Genomic DNA, 14,049 nt, shown 5'->3' with positions numbered 1-14,049 from the left:
ATTGTTTGCTTAAAGCAATTCTTACCATTCTGGCATTTTTCAGTTAGAGGGCTCAGCACTTCCCTCCAAAACCAACCCTCTCCCGTTTACGTTTATTAGGATCATTTTAAGATTACAATAGAAAAGTGTAAAAATGATAGAAAAGTAAGAATTGCTTTAAACCATGATTATCTAAGAAGTTGCCAGATATCAGGAATACAACTTTTCATTTCAGTATTTTATACTCTCAGCTAAATAAGTAGTTTTTGAGCAGAAAGGTGACAGCTTTGAGTCAGTTTGCCTTGATACGTATGTTTCATCTCTCCCCAGCTGATGCACACCCTTTCCCAGCCAGCCGTATCCAGCCCCTGTGACCAGCTGCACTGCTCCCACCTCTGCCTCCTTGCTCCAGCGATGAAAGGCAAATCCGAAGCGCTGGGGTTGTCAGGCGCTCCAACGGGGAGGGGGCCTACGGCAGTTTGTCGGTGCCCAAAGGGACTGCTACTTTCCAAGGACAAGATTACCTGCTCTTTGCCTGTGGATTCAACGTTCATCATGCTTTTGTCTCGTACCACAGCCTATCAGGTGAATGGTCTCATTGTGGCTTTTTTCTGCCAAACACTTCCAAGAAACAAATTTGTTAAACAAAGTTCTTATTTCTGGTTGGAGGCTGATGAATACATTTCTTTCTGTCTCTTTACTTGCTCTTTTTACCTCACCCTCCCACTTGTAGATTCACCTGTACTCCATGCGTCGTGAGGGTGTTGCTCTGAAAAAAATGCCTAATGGCCGAGCTTTAGCCCTTCCCGGTGTAACTGAAGCCTGGGCACTGGACCTGTCAATCCGGGAGCTTTCTCTGTATGTGGCTGATGCAGGACAAGGGTCTGTGGATGTGCTGAAAATGAGCAGCTCAAGGTCGAGAGAGGGACTGACACCCTCTGGACAAATCCTAAAGCTGGGGGTAGGCTAAATTAGGTTTTCAAAAGGAAATGGCAACATCTTAAATCCTGGCCATAATTTCATTTCAGGCCATAAGTAGTTTGTTTTCCCGTGTTTCCAGGCCTTTTGTCATATATTTATTATGGACCCAAGCAATTGTAGCATTGACTGCGGTTGACAAAAAGTCTGACCGTTTCTCTTAACAATTGCTGTCTAAAGCCCTATTTGTACGGAATTAGTTATGTGGGGACGTAAAGGTAAAGTCATTTTTATCAGAGGTTTCGTCCTTTCTGAATGCGCCATGTCCGTAATTATTTCAGATAATGTCAGTAAAAATGACAGCGATCTTCAGTAAAACGGTCCAGAAAAACTAGTTCCGTCCGAATACGACCCTCTGTAAAACATATGTTATCCCGTCAATATGCAGTTTCCACGTCATTTTGAGCATGGAGGCACTTGAAGAGTTTAGATAATCAATTCCGTCTTTTAGTTTAGTGTTTACTTAATTTTGTGATCAGGAAGCTATGTAGTACATGGCCACAGGGAGGTGACAGCAGCGCGTAAATCGAGTAACCCCTCCCACCTCTGGTAGAATCAGGGATTTCTTAATCTCGTTCAAGTTGGCCATTTATATTGCAGACATCCTGAGGTAAATCTTTTGCCCCACACTAAACTAATCTCATCTGAATAGGGCTTTAGTATCATTTGCTCTTTGATCAAAAATGGGCCAATTTCAGGTTTGAATGCTTTATTTTTGGAAAATCTGACTTCAGGTAAGCAAGAGTGCCTACATAAATATAAATTAATTTCAGAGTTGGTATTCGATGTTGAATGAGTATCTTGGACAACAATTTCCGACACTCATTCAGCTTCTTACTCCAGAAACAAAACAATTCTCTGTCCAACAAGGATGATACAGTCACAGCTCTGGCAGTCGACTGGGTGACCTCCAGCCTCTACTGGAGCAGCCCCGCGAGGCCGAACCTCCACGTGACCTCCCGCCACGACGGCTACACCACCTCACTCCTGCAGGGATCGTTGAAGGTGAGGTGGGCTTCGTATTCACTGCTCATCACATTTCTTTTCTGCTCATCCGTCATCTCCTTTATCTATGACATTTCCATGGCTCCTTCCTTTTTCTCTGTAACTGAGGATGCAGCGTCTCTTAGCTTTGCTGATGTTACTACTCTTGTGGACAAAAAGTCTTCTCTATTCAAAGTTTGGATTAACATTGTTGAGTTGTGATTGTTCAATGATGTACTACCAGATTATTTGTCCTCTCAGGGAACCACATCAATTGCGTTACATCCCCCCTCGGGACGACTTTGCTATACCGCAATAGTCGTGGTAGGTGGGAAAAGCCAGGCCGAGGTGAACTGCGCCTGGATGGACGGCCGTAACAAAGCAATGCTGTGGAGCAAGTCTAGCGTCCCCACCTCGCTGGTCTTTTTCAATCAAGGGACCACGCTCTACTGGTCTGACACAGGTGACTTAATGAGAACAATTTTTTTTCTGGCTGTATTATGATGGCCTGTGTGAACCCATTTGGTTACTCTTTCTGTCCAGGTGAAGGTGTAATCAGCTCTATTGGAGTGGACGGAACAGGATATAAACAGCACAAAACAGGGCCGGGTCTGCTCATCTCGTTCGCACATGCAGAGAATATCCTCCTCTGGGTCACTCTGGATAAAGGTGAGAATGGAAGCCTAGGAAGAGCTGGGTGGTGTAAGACACCCACAGTCGCATGACCCACAAGTCCTAGGGCTTGGTGTATTTATTTTTCTCTCTACTAACTGCTCTGTCCTGCTCGTGGAATTTAATTTCTCTTACATCTTAGCTTTCACCGTCGTTTCATCTGTCTTCGTCCCCTCCAGGCAGCAGACGGCATCACAGACCAATTTAACGATGAATTATTTAGTCAACCTCTTCTCGGCAATCTGTTCTGTTATACATCTTTAAACATCCACTTGAAATCACCAGCACCTATTCGTTATATTCAGTCTGAATAATGAACACAGGTTTCCAAACTGTCCACACTATCCTATAGCTTCTGATTTCTGCACTGAAGAAACTTTCAGCAGCTGTTTAGGGTTTTGTAATACTTTTTGTTTCCAAACTGCGTAGATGTAACCAAACTGTGGTTCAGCGACGGCCTACAGCCTAACCAACTGTGGTTTGAGACAAAGACCAGCGTGGTGGAAGTCAAAGCCTACAGCAAAGACAGTCAGTCTGGTAAGTGTCTATCAAGCTTCAACACAGCGGGGTTATCTCGGTCGGCTGCTGCAGTCTTCGACAGGGAGGAAAACTACTCTACTGGAACAAATGGTCAGGAAAATAACAGGAGTGACGCCAGTGAGAGACATTGATGGCCACTAGATGGCAGGTGAAGCAAGACTAGATGTAGAAAATTCCAGAGCAGACTGGGAGTCTGAAGAGGGACACTGAGCAGTGATCACTACGAAACAAATTAATGAGACCACAGGAGCAATATACAATAGTATAAAATAACATAAAGCAAAATAAAACACTTCAGAGTGCAAAAGAGAACAAACATGACATGAAAAGTTGAAGTTTTGCGTTTCCTTTGGAGTGTCTTACTTGTACCAAGGGAATGGTACAGCTGGGTATGATTTGTGTATATGTTGAAAAAAAAATACAAAGTTTGAAAGTAGCAAAAAAAAAAGAAACAAGTGAGTTTAAAACTTCTCCAGAGATGCTGTCCCAGTATTTAAGACCGAATGGCATGAATCGTAACGTTTGGCTATAAACTGCCACCTATAAACCACAGTGCCAATTTTCTAGCAGGTGGTTGGTGCCAATTTCACAACCACTTCAACACGCTTCCGATGGATGGGTTAATTTGTGAAAGGGGCTCGTTAACACTGACATTTCTGCTCACCTACGTAATGCTAAATCAAGATTCTTGCAGCACACACCATCAGCTAATTTTGAAAAACAGAAGCACGCCAAACCAGTTTTCTAGTCATATTTCAGGAAATACTCCATCTGCTCACTTGTATTTTCACCTCAACTTTTGCTTCTGTGTCTGAATGCCGGACACATGAAAAAGTGTGTAATCGGTCATTCAGGACAGAATGAAAAGACTCGCTTAGGCGCAGTTAAGAGCTGAATAGGTGAATAGATGGCCGTGACATGATACCTGCAGAGAGACAGGGCTTGGCAAGCTGTGGGAGATCCCACTATGCGTGTGTAATGACACTCACTCTTGCATATTCTCTTGATTTGTCTAAACATACGTATGCAGAAATACAGGTGTTTTTGGTGATGACTAATAACTAACATTAATATACTTAATAACCAATAAAGCAGCATCCGACTCTAAGATACACAGCCAACTGTTCTACAGGAGGAGGCCAATCGTATTGTAACCTAACAAAACGCACCCTTGTATGCTATAGTGCAAGATTAAAGTCTGTTATCAAATTCCGCATTACAGTTTCTGCTAAAACTATAATTGAAGCCATACTGTAGACATGTGAAACATATCAATACTGTGAATCATTGACTATAAATATTTAAGCTCTTTGTGAACGCAGTCTGCATATGTGAAAGACATGGGTATTAATTGGCACACATCTAGAAGCCCAACTATAGATACACAAACGTCAACACACCCCGTCTCACATTTTTCTCAGTCTAGCACAGAGTGTACTTATTGTGCCAAAGCAGATCATATAATTATACACAGCCAGGAGGCCCTGATTTGTGTATGAAGCCATTGACTGACATGGGAGGAGTCGATTGAATGATCTTGTGTGCACTTTATTTATTCTCATGATACAAGCAACCCTATTTAAACACAAGGAGGCCTATTTCCCCACAACACAGGGCAGGGGTCCGTTTCACAAAGCAGGTTTAGTGAAAACTCTGAGTCTGTTAACCCTGAAATGAGGGAAACTCTGAGTTTTCCGTTTCACAAAGGGAGGTAACTCAAACCAGAGAAAGAGGGGTAACTCTAGCCTGTTTCACAGAGAGGTAACTTAAATTCTCGGTCAGTTACCATGGTAACATGCTCTCTGAACCTAACCTGGTCGGGACCATTCATTCAGTCAGCTGGCCAGTTTTGGCGTAGTATAGTTCTGCCATAGTTCCGTCTGATTTCTGAGAAAATCATTGCAAAAATCAGTCAGTAGGCCTACATTAGAAGTTATATTAGGTGGTGAGTATTTTCACTACCATGGCATGTCCTTTTGATAATGATCCCGTGGATGAAGGTGCAGCATTACTGCACTGCAAATGGGAGTTTTTTTATACAACATATAAAACAGCCACTTACGCTAATATTTACTTTACAATGTAAAACATGCTCAAAATGAGGCGTCACCATGAGATTGTGCTGAGGTTTTACCTGTTTGAACAATGTTTTTATCTTTCATCTTAAACTGCTGCCAAGTGCGCTTCTCTCCCGTGGGAATGCACCTAAATGAAATAAACTAATAGACTACCACTCAAGCAGTTTCCCCTGTGATTGCAAAGGACTACATTTAAACTTACGCACTGACCCGAGCCGCAATGTTCTCCCACACCGTCTCCCTCTCTTTTGCTGCAGCAGCGGTGTAAACCTGCACAAACTCTCCGTATGAGCGCATTAATATTTCCATTTCCAGTTGTAGCGTAGCCCTCCTCTTCCCCGTTGCCAAGGTTCCTCGTCGAATCAGGGCTCCATTGATGCTGTTTTTTATACTTGTGGTGCACGCGCTTAACTCCAGGTCAAACTACTCCGAGTTGATCAAACTAAGTCAAATCAGCTGTTCTGGAACCGAAAACTCAGTTTCCTATCTCTGAGTCTAACCCTGAACTCTGAGTTGATCTACTCTGAGTTTGTTGAACCTGCTCTGTGAAACGGACCCCAGGACAGATTAACAGATGTGTCAACATTTATTAACTCCCTGAAGACTAGCAACCGTAGTGGAAGTTATTGAGGATCCTATAAAAACTTATGCTGTTGACACTTTAAGGCCTGTGAAATGACTTAGTAATACAAGTGATTTACTCAAATCCAATGGATAATTCATTAATGATAAATCAAGATAATTTGAAGTTTCTTCCCGACACTTTAGATTATACCTTAAATGTTGTTTATCTAGTTAATTTGTTCATTCTTTATTTTATGTGTGGAAAAGCTATCACTTTGATTTTCCTCCCTGCAACAGTGGATTGAAGTTTTTATGTTACTTAATTTGTTTTTATGTTCCCATTACCTCCAGGAACTAACAGCTGCTCCAACAACAACGGTGGATGTGTTCATCTGTGCCTGCCCTATCCCGGAGGCCATACATGTAAATGTGGCCGGGGCTTCTACCAAACCGATACCGCTTCCTGCGGCCCGCTCCCCGACTGCCCCACTGGGAGAGAATCCTGCTTTGACGGCAGCAAGTGCATCAGCAGCAGCAAGTTCTGTGACGGACATGTGGACTGTCCAGACGAGTCGGATGAACAGGACTGTGAGTTTTCATCCTAATCTTTTAATTATCCAATTCTCTAAAAGAAACGGCTGCCATGGTAGTGAGAGGTAATATTATAAAAATCCCATTTTATTCAGTCATGTTGATTTTCATTCACCTCAGTAAGTTACAAAATCGGTTTTGTTAAACTCAGGACTAAATGTAACATTCAAATGCCACGCAACATCCTTTTTCTTGAAGCCTGAGGTTTGTTTACTTTTATCAACAGCAATTCCAATCCCGCCCAAAACAATGCATGAAATGATGACTGATGTTAGTAATTATATTGTGCATGGTTCCCATGGGTCCTTGGAAACTTTGGAAGTTTGTGAATTTGAGGGGAAAAAATTAAAGGCCTTGACAGAACATAGACCTTGAAAGCGCTTGACTTCAGATTTATTAGTAAACAGGTTATTTATTGTTTTTCTGTGCTGTGTTAGAGAAGACAACAAAGTCTGCCATTATTGTAACACAGCAATAGTGAAGTGTTAACAATTTAAAAAGACAGAGAGGCTTTTATGTGTGGTCGGTGAGCTTGCTACTTTAGTTGTCGTCATAAAAATTCTGTGTTACAGTAATTAATCTTGAACCAAAACTCAAATTATGCCCTATTGGGTCCTTGAATTTTAAAGGATTTGTTTGGTCTGTGCATAAGTTGGATGCAACAATATTGAACTTGTGTGCAATAACTCAGGAATGGGGGTGGGGGCATATAAGGTACTTACATTTCCAAATCGCAAGAAACTAAGTCGGGAAGGTTTTTGTAGTGTAGAACTATCTTGCCTATGAGATCAATTTAAAGGAATGGTTCACATTTTAGAAGCTACACTGTAGTTAAGTCCAACAGCTAGCTAAACTAAATCCACCTACAAGCACCTCTAAAGTTTCCCAATAAAAGGTTATATGCTTGTTTTAATCAGTACAAAAACCAATGTGTAAAAACAACCATTTGTGTTGTAACAGGATGTCATGTGCACGATAACTCTTAGCCAGGCACAGTAACTTCCTGGAATCTCCACTGGTTGTCGAGCAGGAGGTTACTAAAAGTGTTTAGTAATAAGTTTTTAGCTGATTTTTTGCTGCAACATTTTTATCAGAATTTAAAAAAAATGCCAAGTAATAGCAGTGATTATGATACAATATGACTTTCTCTTTAGGTCCTTACACAAACTCTGCGTCTTTTGGGACAAAATCCAGTGATGGCCGTCCTCCCCAGTCGTCCTCCTCGCCTCACCCCAACGCCCAAAAGAACTCTGTTCTTTCAGTTAAAAAAGACTCTGCATCTTGCGATCTCCAACACTGCAACGGTCACGGCAACTGCGTCAAAGAAGGCAAAGTCACCCGCTGCCAGTGTGCAGCTGGTTACAAGGGAGAGTCCTGTGAAGAGGCAGAAACCAGAAGAAACCGCGTGGCTGTGATCCTGGGTGTCCTCTGCCTCATTGGTGGAATGTTGGCCGCTGCTTTTATCTTTGCTAAAAGGTACTGACCTTTGCACCCTGGCCTCAGGGGATTCACTTTAAAAAATGGGTGGTGGGCAGAAATGCATCCAGCCACATTGTTGTGCATTTCTGCTCAAGCAGCTCACTGATAGGCAACTGACTCAAATGTGGCTTTTTAACTCTTGTTTCAACAGGAGAGCCTGGGCGTCCATCAGAAGCAGATCAGTAGAGAAAGAAAATCTGATGACAAACATGGTCATGCCATTTGAACAGTACCATTCAGACTCTGAGGTAATAAACAAATGACACATTAATAATATTAACCATCTCTTTGCTTATCTGTATATTCACATTACTTAAATTGTGATTTAAAAAAAAAAAAAAAATTGTATCCCTTGATTTGTATTTTGGAAGTAGCCCGGAAGTAGTAGACAAAATAATCTTAGCTCAAACTTTCTATATTTCCTTCCAAATGTCTTTTTAAAGTTGGCTCAAAACCTGCAAAAAATAAATGCAAAACAATGGTATTCTAGATTATTCCCCTGTCAATGCAGGATTATCAAGATGTATTGTACATTATACTAATTATAACAACTTACCTCATCTTAATGCAACTTTTTATGAATTTAACACTCCAGAGTAAGTGTCAGGTTTTTTTGCGCGTGATTAAGTAATGATTTCTACACCTTTTTTCATGTTGAAAAAAACTGCTGTGGCTCCTCTGAAGTGTCCTTCTTGGATGATGGGCAGGTCGCCTCAGCCATCAGCGTATGAATGTTTCTCTGAATGGGTGAATGTGACAAGTAGTATAAAAAGTGCACTCAGTGGTCAGATGACTAGGAAGGCGCTGTATAAGTAAAAGTCCATTTACCATTTATTTTAAGTACATTTTCAGCATTTTAACATTGCATTTTAAAGTATGAGATGCCTTCATGAATGTATTAATTAAAGGACTATTTTCTTTTCCCAGGAGCTGGAGTCCCCAGTCGATGTGAAGAACCCCCCGCTAGCATTAAAGTCCCTGAAGCTCAAATCTGAAGGCTTCGAACAACACGAGTAATGTCTGAGGATGCATTTCTGTGGTGCACAATTTAAACACGCTGATTTGTCTGTCTTTTAGTGCAATAAAAGGGACTTTTGGTTCATCTCTCGTCACCATCTGTTCTCACTGTTGGAGAGATTAAAACAAGCAAACTCTCAAACTTTCAAAAACGAACTGATTTTATTACGATATATTGGTAATTTGTAAGTTTGTCAGCGTTCGCCTTCAACATTCCAACAGTTTTATTCTTTATCTCAATTAGTTTCTGCTACTGCTGTGACATTGTTTCACTGGTGTCATAACTGTGCTCGTCAGCTAATGCCCATGTGTTTTTCTGCTTGCTGTTAAGTGTGTGATAAGTGGGAGACTGCTTATGGCCACAGAATAATGCACTTGAGGTTGATTGGTTTTGGCCGATGTCTGCGTTCTTGAGGCAAAATATGCCGGTGTGCAGCCTTATCAGTGCGGCTGCTGTAGAACAGTTAGCGCTCCAAGTTAGCGGGAAACCAATGCTGGATATGAAATGTTACCTGAGAGAAATTAATTCTTATATTAATATAATTGGACTGATTCTGGTATTGCAGAGAGAAAATGCAAATGAGGTGAGAATATTAACGATATAAAGCCTTGGACCAGCTAAACTAGCTTACGAAAACTGTTTGGGATGGTTTTGGCACAGTTAGCAAGTGTTAGCAAGTGTAAGTGAAGCTTTTTAGGCGGCATCCACACAACAATGGCCTTTGAATTTTCTAAAATATCCTGCAATGTATAGCTTACAACTAACAAAGATTATTAAATTATATAATTATAATTTACTATTAGATGATTAGATTTTATCAGATGCAAAAAAAAAAACTAGGGACCTCTTGCAAAAGCACACACTAGTGATCACCAGTTATGCCAAATCGAGTGGGCCCTCCCCTACTTCCAGCATCCTTGGTCAGAGCACGCCCATTTTCATTTTACTACGCTTGTAATGCTTCGTGACTATCTTGCACAGTTGTGACACTATCGCAGTGACAAAATCTGCCCACAGACAAAAACATAAACATCTGGCAAAGCCCTCAAAACTGCCTCTTATCTGTGGGAGTTCACACTACAGCAGGTATCTCCAGGATCACATTTTTCATATCTCACTGTTACTCGCACACACTCACACGATGAAAATGATACCATGTATCTCCTTCGCAGCTGGTAACAACATATCGGCCTCCCTACTTCTTAAATATCAACATTGGCCATTGAAATCAATATCCTACAAACACCTTTACAGGTCATCATCCTAAGGCAGGGCTAGGCAATTCCGGTCCTGGAGAGCCACTGTCCTGCATGTTTTAGGTTTCTCTCTGCTCTAACACACCTGATTCTAATGATTTGCCCGTTATCAAGCAGCTGATGCTTGTCACAGTTTGATTATTGTTAGACTCAGGTGTGTCAGGGTAGGGAGAAACCTAAAACATGCAGGACAGTGGCTCTGCAGGACCGCAATTGCCTACCCCTGTCCTAAGGGCTCTCCTTTCAGGTGGTGTGCTGCCAAAATGTCGCAGCGGTCTGTGTTAGTCTGTAGCCCTTTTGCAACGTGACACCAATTTTGATCAAATGCTTCCTTGTGACATTATGGTTCCTTTTTTCCCCCATTCTTTGTTCCAGAGAAACATATTTGACATGAAAGATGCCTTTGTTTTTGTACTTCCCCCTGTATATCAGCCAAACTTGTGCGTGTGTGTTTTTACAGCTTTTGAACAAGTCCAGAGGTACAATTCATTCAGCCTTTACCTTACTGATACTCACTTTCCATCTATACTGTATTGTGTGTGTGTGTGTGTGTGTGTGTGTGTGTGTGTGTGTGTGTGTGTGTGTGTGTGTGTGTGTGTGTGTGTGTGTGTGTGTGTGTGTGTGTGTGTGTGTGTGTGTGTGTGTGTGTGTGTGTGTGTGTGTGTGTGTGTGTGTGTGTGTGTGTGTGTGTGTGTGTGTGTGTGTGTGTGTGTGTGTGTGTGTGTGTGTGTGTGTGTGTGTGTGTGTGTGTGTGTGTGTGTGTGTGTGTGTGTGTGTGTGTGTGTGTGTGTGTGTGTGAGACTCCGCCTCACATCAGAGCCTGAGAAAGCAAACATCCACACATCTATAGTGTATTGTTAAATCTATTTGCAACTTCTGCCTGGAGTGAACTCCCCTGTTGATGCAGAAATATCTGCAATAATGTGAAATGCAATATAAATGAAGGTTTCCTTTGCTTGCCGGTACCCTGATAGTGTCTTTGTTTTCATGGTTTGGCCGACATGCCCTTCTCTTCTTTCTTCTCTGTCATACAGTCACTCATCTCACCATATTCTTGGTAAATCAAAACTTCAACTTCCAATGATTCATGTGATTCAAACTTCATGGGAGGTGTTTTCATGATCATTGTAACCCTACTGTATGTATTTAATGGTAATCATTTTTACAGTAATCCATTAATTATAATACTAATCTAATACTTTACTTTAAGTCCCACTATTAAGCATGTAACAAGCAGTATACAGACTATTGAACACATGGTTTGTTGTACCCAGATATAAGGACATTTGTCTTGTTTTTAGGGTTAGAGAAAGAGAGATTTTTTTATCATTATAAAGCAGGTGCTTAAAGTGATAGGCACTAAAACTGAGCACTTTAGACAGAGGGTGAATAAAGGTATACTCAGACAGTACAATAAAAAAATGTTTTTCAACATTAAAGCATTTAAACATGATCTAGTAGAAATATTGGACCTTTTTAATGGGAAGGGTTTATCAGCATTTCTATTTCCTATAAAGACATGTTTTATGCATGGACTATAAATAATGGACATAGCATAGAGGTCCGTTCTTTCAACTTGATCCAATCGTCCTCACCTACAGATATTGCCATCGTGTCAGACTTTGACTCCCCCTCATTTCCTCTTACCAAAAAAGGGCATTGATGCGACGTTGGGGGGGAGGGAGTTAATTCATCTGGCTGAGGTATACCTCAGAGGAGTGAGGGCCAGCGGCTAGCTGTCACTCAAGAGTCCTCGCCCCTATTTAGTCATTAACTTTAACCTCCAATAAAATAAAAACTAGCCTGTTACAAAAAAATTCAAGCTCCTAAGTGTTGTCATTGAGATATGACCTAAACATACAGACTAGAATGTTTTTTTTTGTACCAGGCCTTAAACAGGTTTAATTATGCTGTGAAAACGGCCTATTTAACATGGGAGTCAATGAGAAATTGCTCTATTGTGCAAACTACCCCTACTGGACACTCTGAGAACTGCAGTTTATGTCACTTCCTTACTGGATCAACCAGAAAGGTGCTGTGGTGGGGGCTTGGTTTTATATTATTAAAACTGTTTTACTATATTATCATTCATTGTCTGTTTAGCCTCCAATTATTGATGTCCACAAAAGGAGTTACAGTCGTTGAAAAATAAAATGGTTGTTGAAATGTTATTTTTTCTAGTATTATATTATAAACCAAAGTATTAAACAAACTGAAATCTTGATCTGATGTCGCCCTGGCAAAGTCAGAGAATTGCCCAAGTCATCTAAGATAAACAATAGACATTGTTCTCACATGTAGCACCCAACAGCACATTGTAAAGTAATGCTCTGTTTGGTTTAGGCGAGGGGTGGTGCCTGGGTAGAGTGAAGGAGGGAAGGATTAGGGACATTGCAGTCATGGAGCCCGTTTGTAATTTGGTCATAAACAACCGAAGTCTTGCTGTTCCTTGAATTTGTCTGGTGATTATGGCATCCTCCCTTACCAACAGAAACTCCCAAATTTCTTTGTCCCTCCAGTTAGACATTTTCATTGTCTTCGTATAAATCTCCCATATTCTTTACCCTTGGATGTTTGTTTGCTTTTGGTGTTGCGGTAGAGCATGATTTAAACATCAGCAACGTGCTGACAATTACCTGCTTTATTCACACGTTGGCTAAGTCGGACATTACACATACTTTGCCCCTCCTGTCTTGGCTCATCCTTTGGGAGCCTCTCTCCGAACTAATCTCCAACATTAAAATCCTAGAATTGGTCAACCGGTTTAGACTATAATAGAAATACTTTATTGATCCCAAGCTGGGAGATTGCAGTGTAACAGCAGCATCACACACATCAAAGCAGTTATATAAATATACATTTTTATATTGCTGCTATATACTTAAAAACAAATGTATAAATAAGCAGACTAATTGTAGTGCAAATGTAAACATATAATAAACTGAGGTGCAAACTTTTTGTTCTGAAAAGTTAAGCTGTTATTGTACAGTGTGATGGCATGTGGCAGGAAAGATTTCCTGTATCTGTCCCTTCAACAGCAGAGCTGGAGCAGCCTGTGTCGGAAGGTGCTCCACTGTCTGACCACTGTGTGATGGAGAGGGTGCTGATCATTGTCTATGATGGATCACAGTTTGTTCAGCGTTCTCCTCTCCACCACGGACTCAAAAGACTCCAGCCTGAGAGTACAGAGCCAGCCTTCTTGATGATTTTATCAAGTCTGTTGGTGTCACTGGCTCTGATGCTGCTGCCCCAACACACAAAGAAAATGGCGCTGGCAACAAATAACTGGTAGAAGATCTCCAACATCTTGCTACTCCTCTTGAGATTGCTGCTGTGTGACGCTCGCATACTTTTCTCCCTTCCTTCATGGACACCTTTTGACCGTTGACTCTGCCTAGAACCCGATCAAGGACATCTCCACGGCAACTTGCTGTGTTATCGCAATGATATTCTGTGAACTGAGACACTGACTAGGAGACTGGACGGGCCAACTCTTCAGGCCTATGATCACACGCACACCCATTGACACATATATACATGCACATTACACACTACCCTTCCCCACCCCACGCCTCCGCAACTTTCATCGGCCAGTGCGCCATGTGGGGTCAGCATATGCGCTGAAGACGGCTGCGTTGCGGCTGGCTGCCTGTCTATGTTGGACCACCTCGCCCCACCTTCTCCCTATCCCCTAGTGCAAACCGTTTTGAGTTTTTTTGTTGGGAAGTGTGCTTATATGTGCTTATATGCTGAGGTTTTTTTTACTCAATCCCACACTGCTCCTGTGAGCTGCCTTTTTTTATCCTCTCCTCTTGTTATCTCCCCTTTCCTACCCTCTTTTGTGAACTGAATTGCCCCCCGGGAATGAATAAAGTTTCTTGAATTGAATTGAATTTGTAAGAAGGATCTG

The sequence above is a fragment of the Echiichthys vipera genome (genome assembly GCF_963691815.1).
Source record: "Echiichthys vipera genome assembly, chromosome: 16".
Classification (NCBI taxonomy): Eukaryota; Metazoa; Chordata; class Actinopteri; order Perciformes; family Trachinidae; genus Echiichthys; species Echiichthys vipera.
This window is presented reverse-complemented; position numbering follows the sequence as displayed.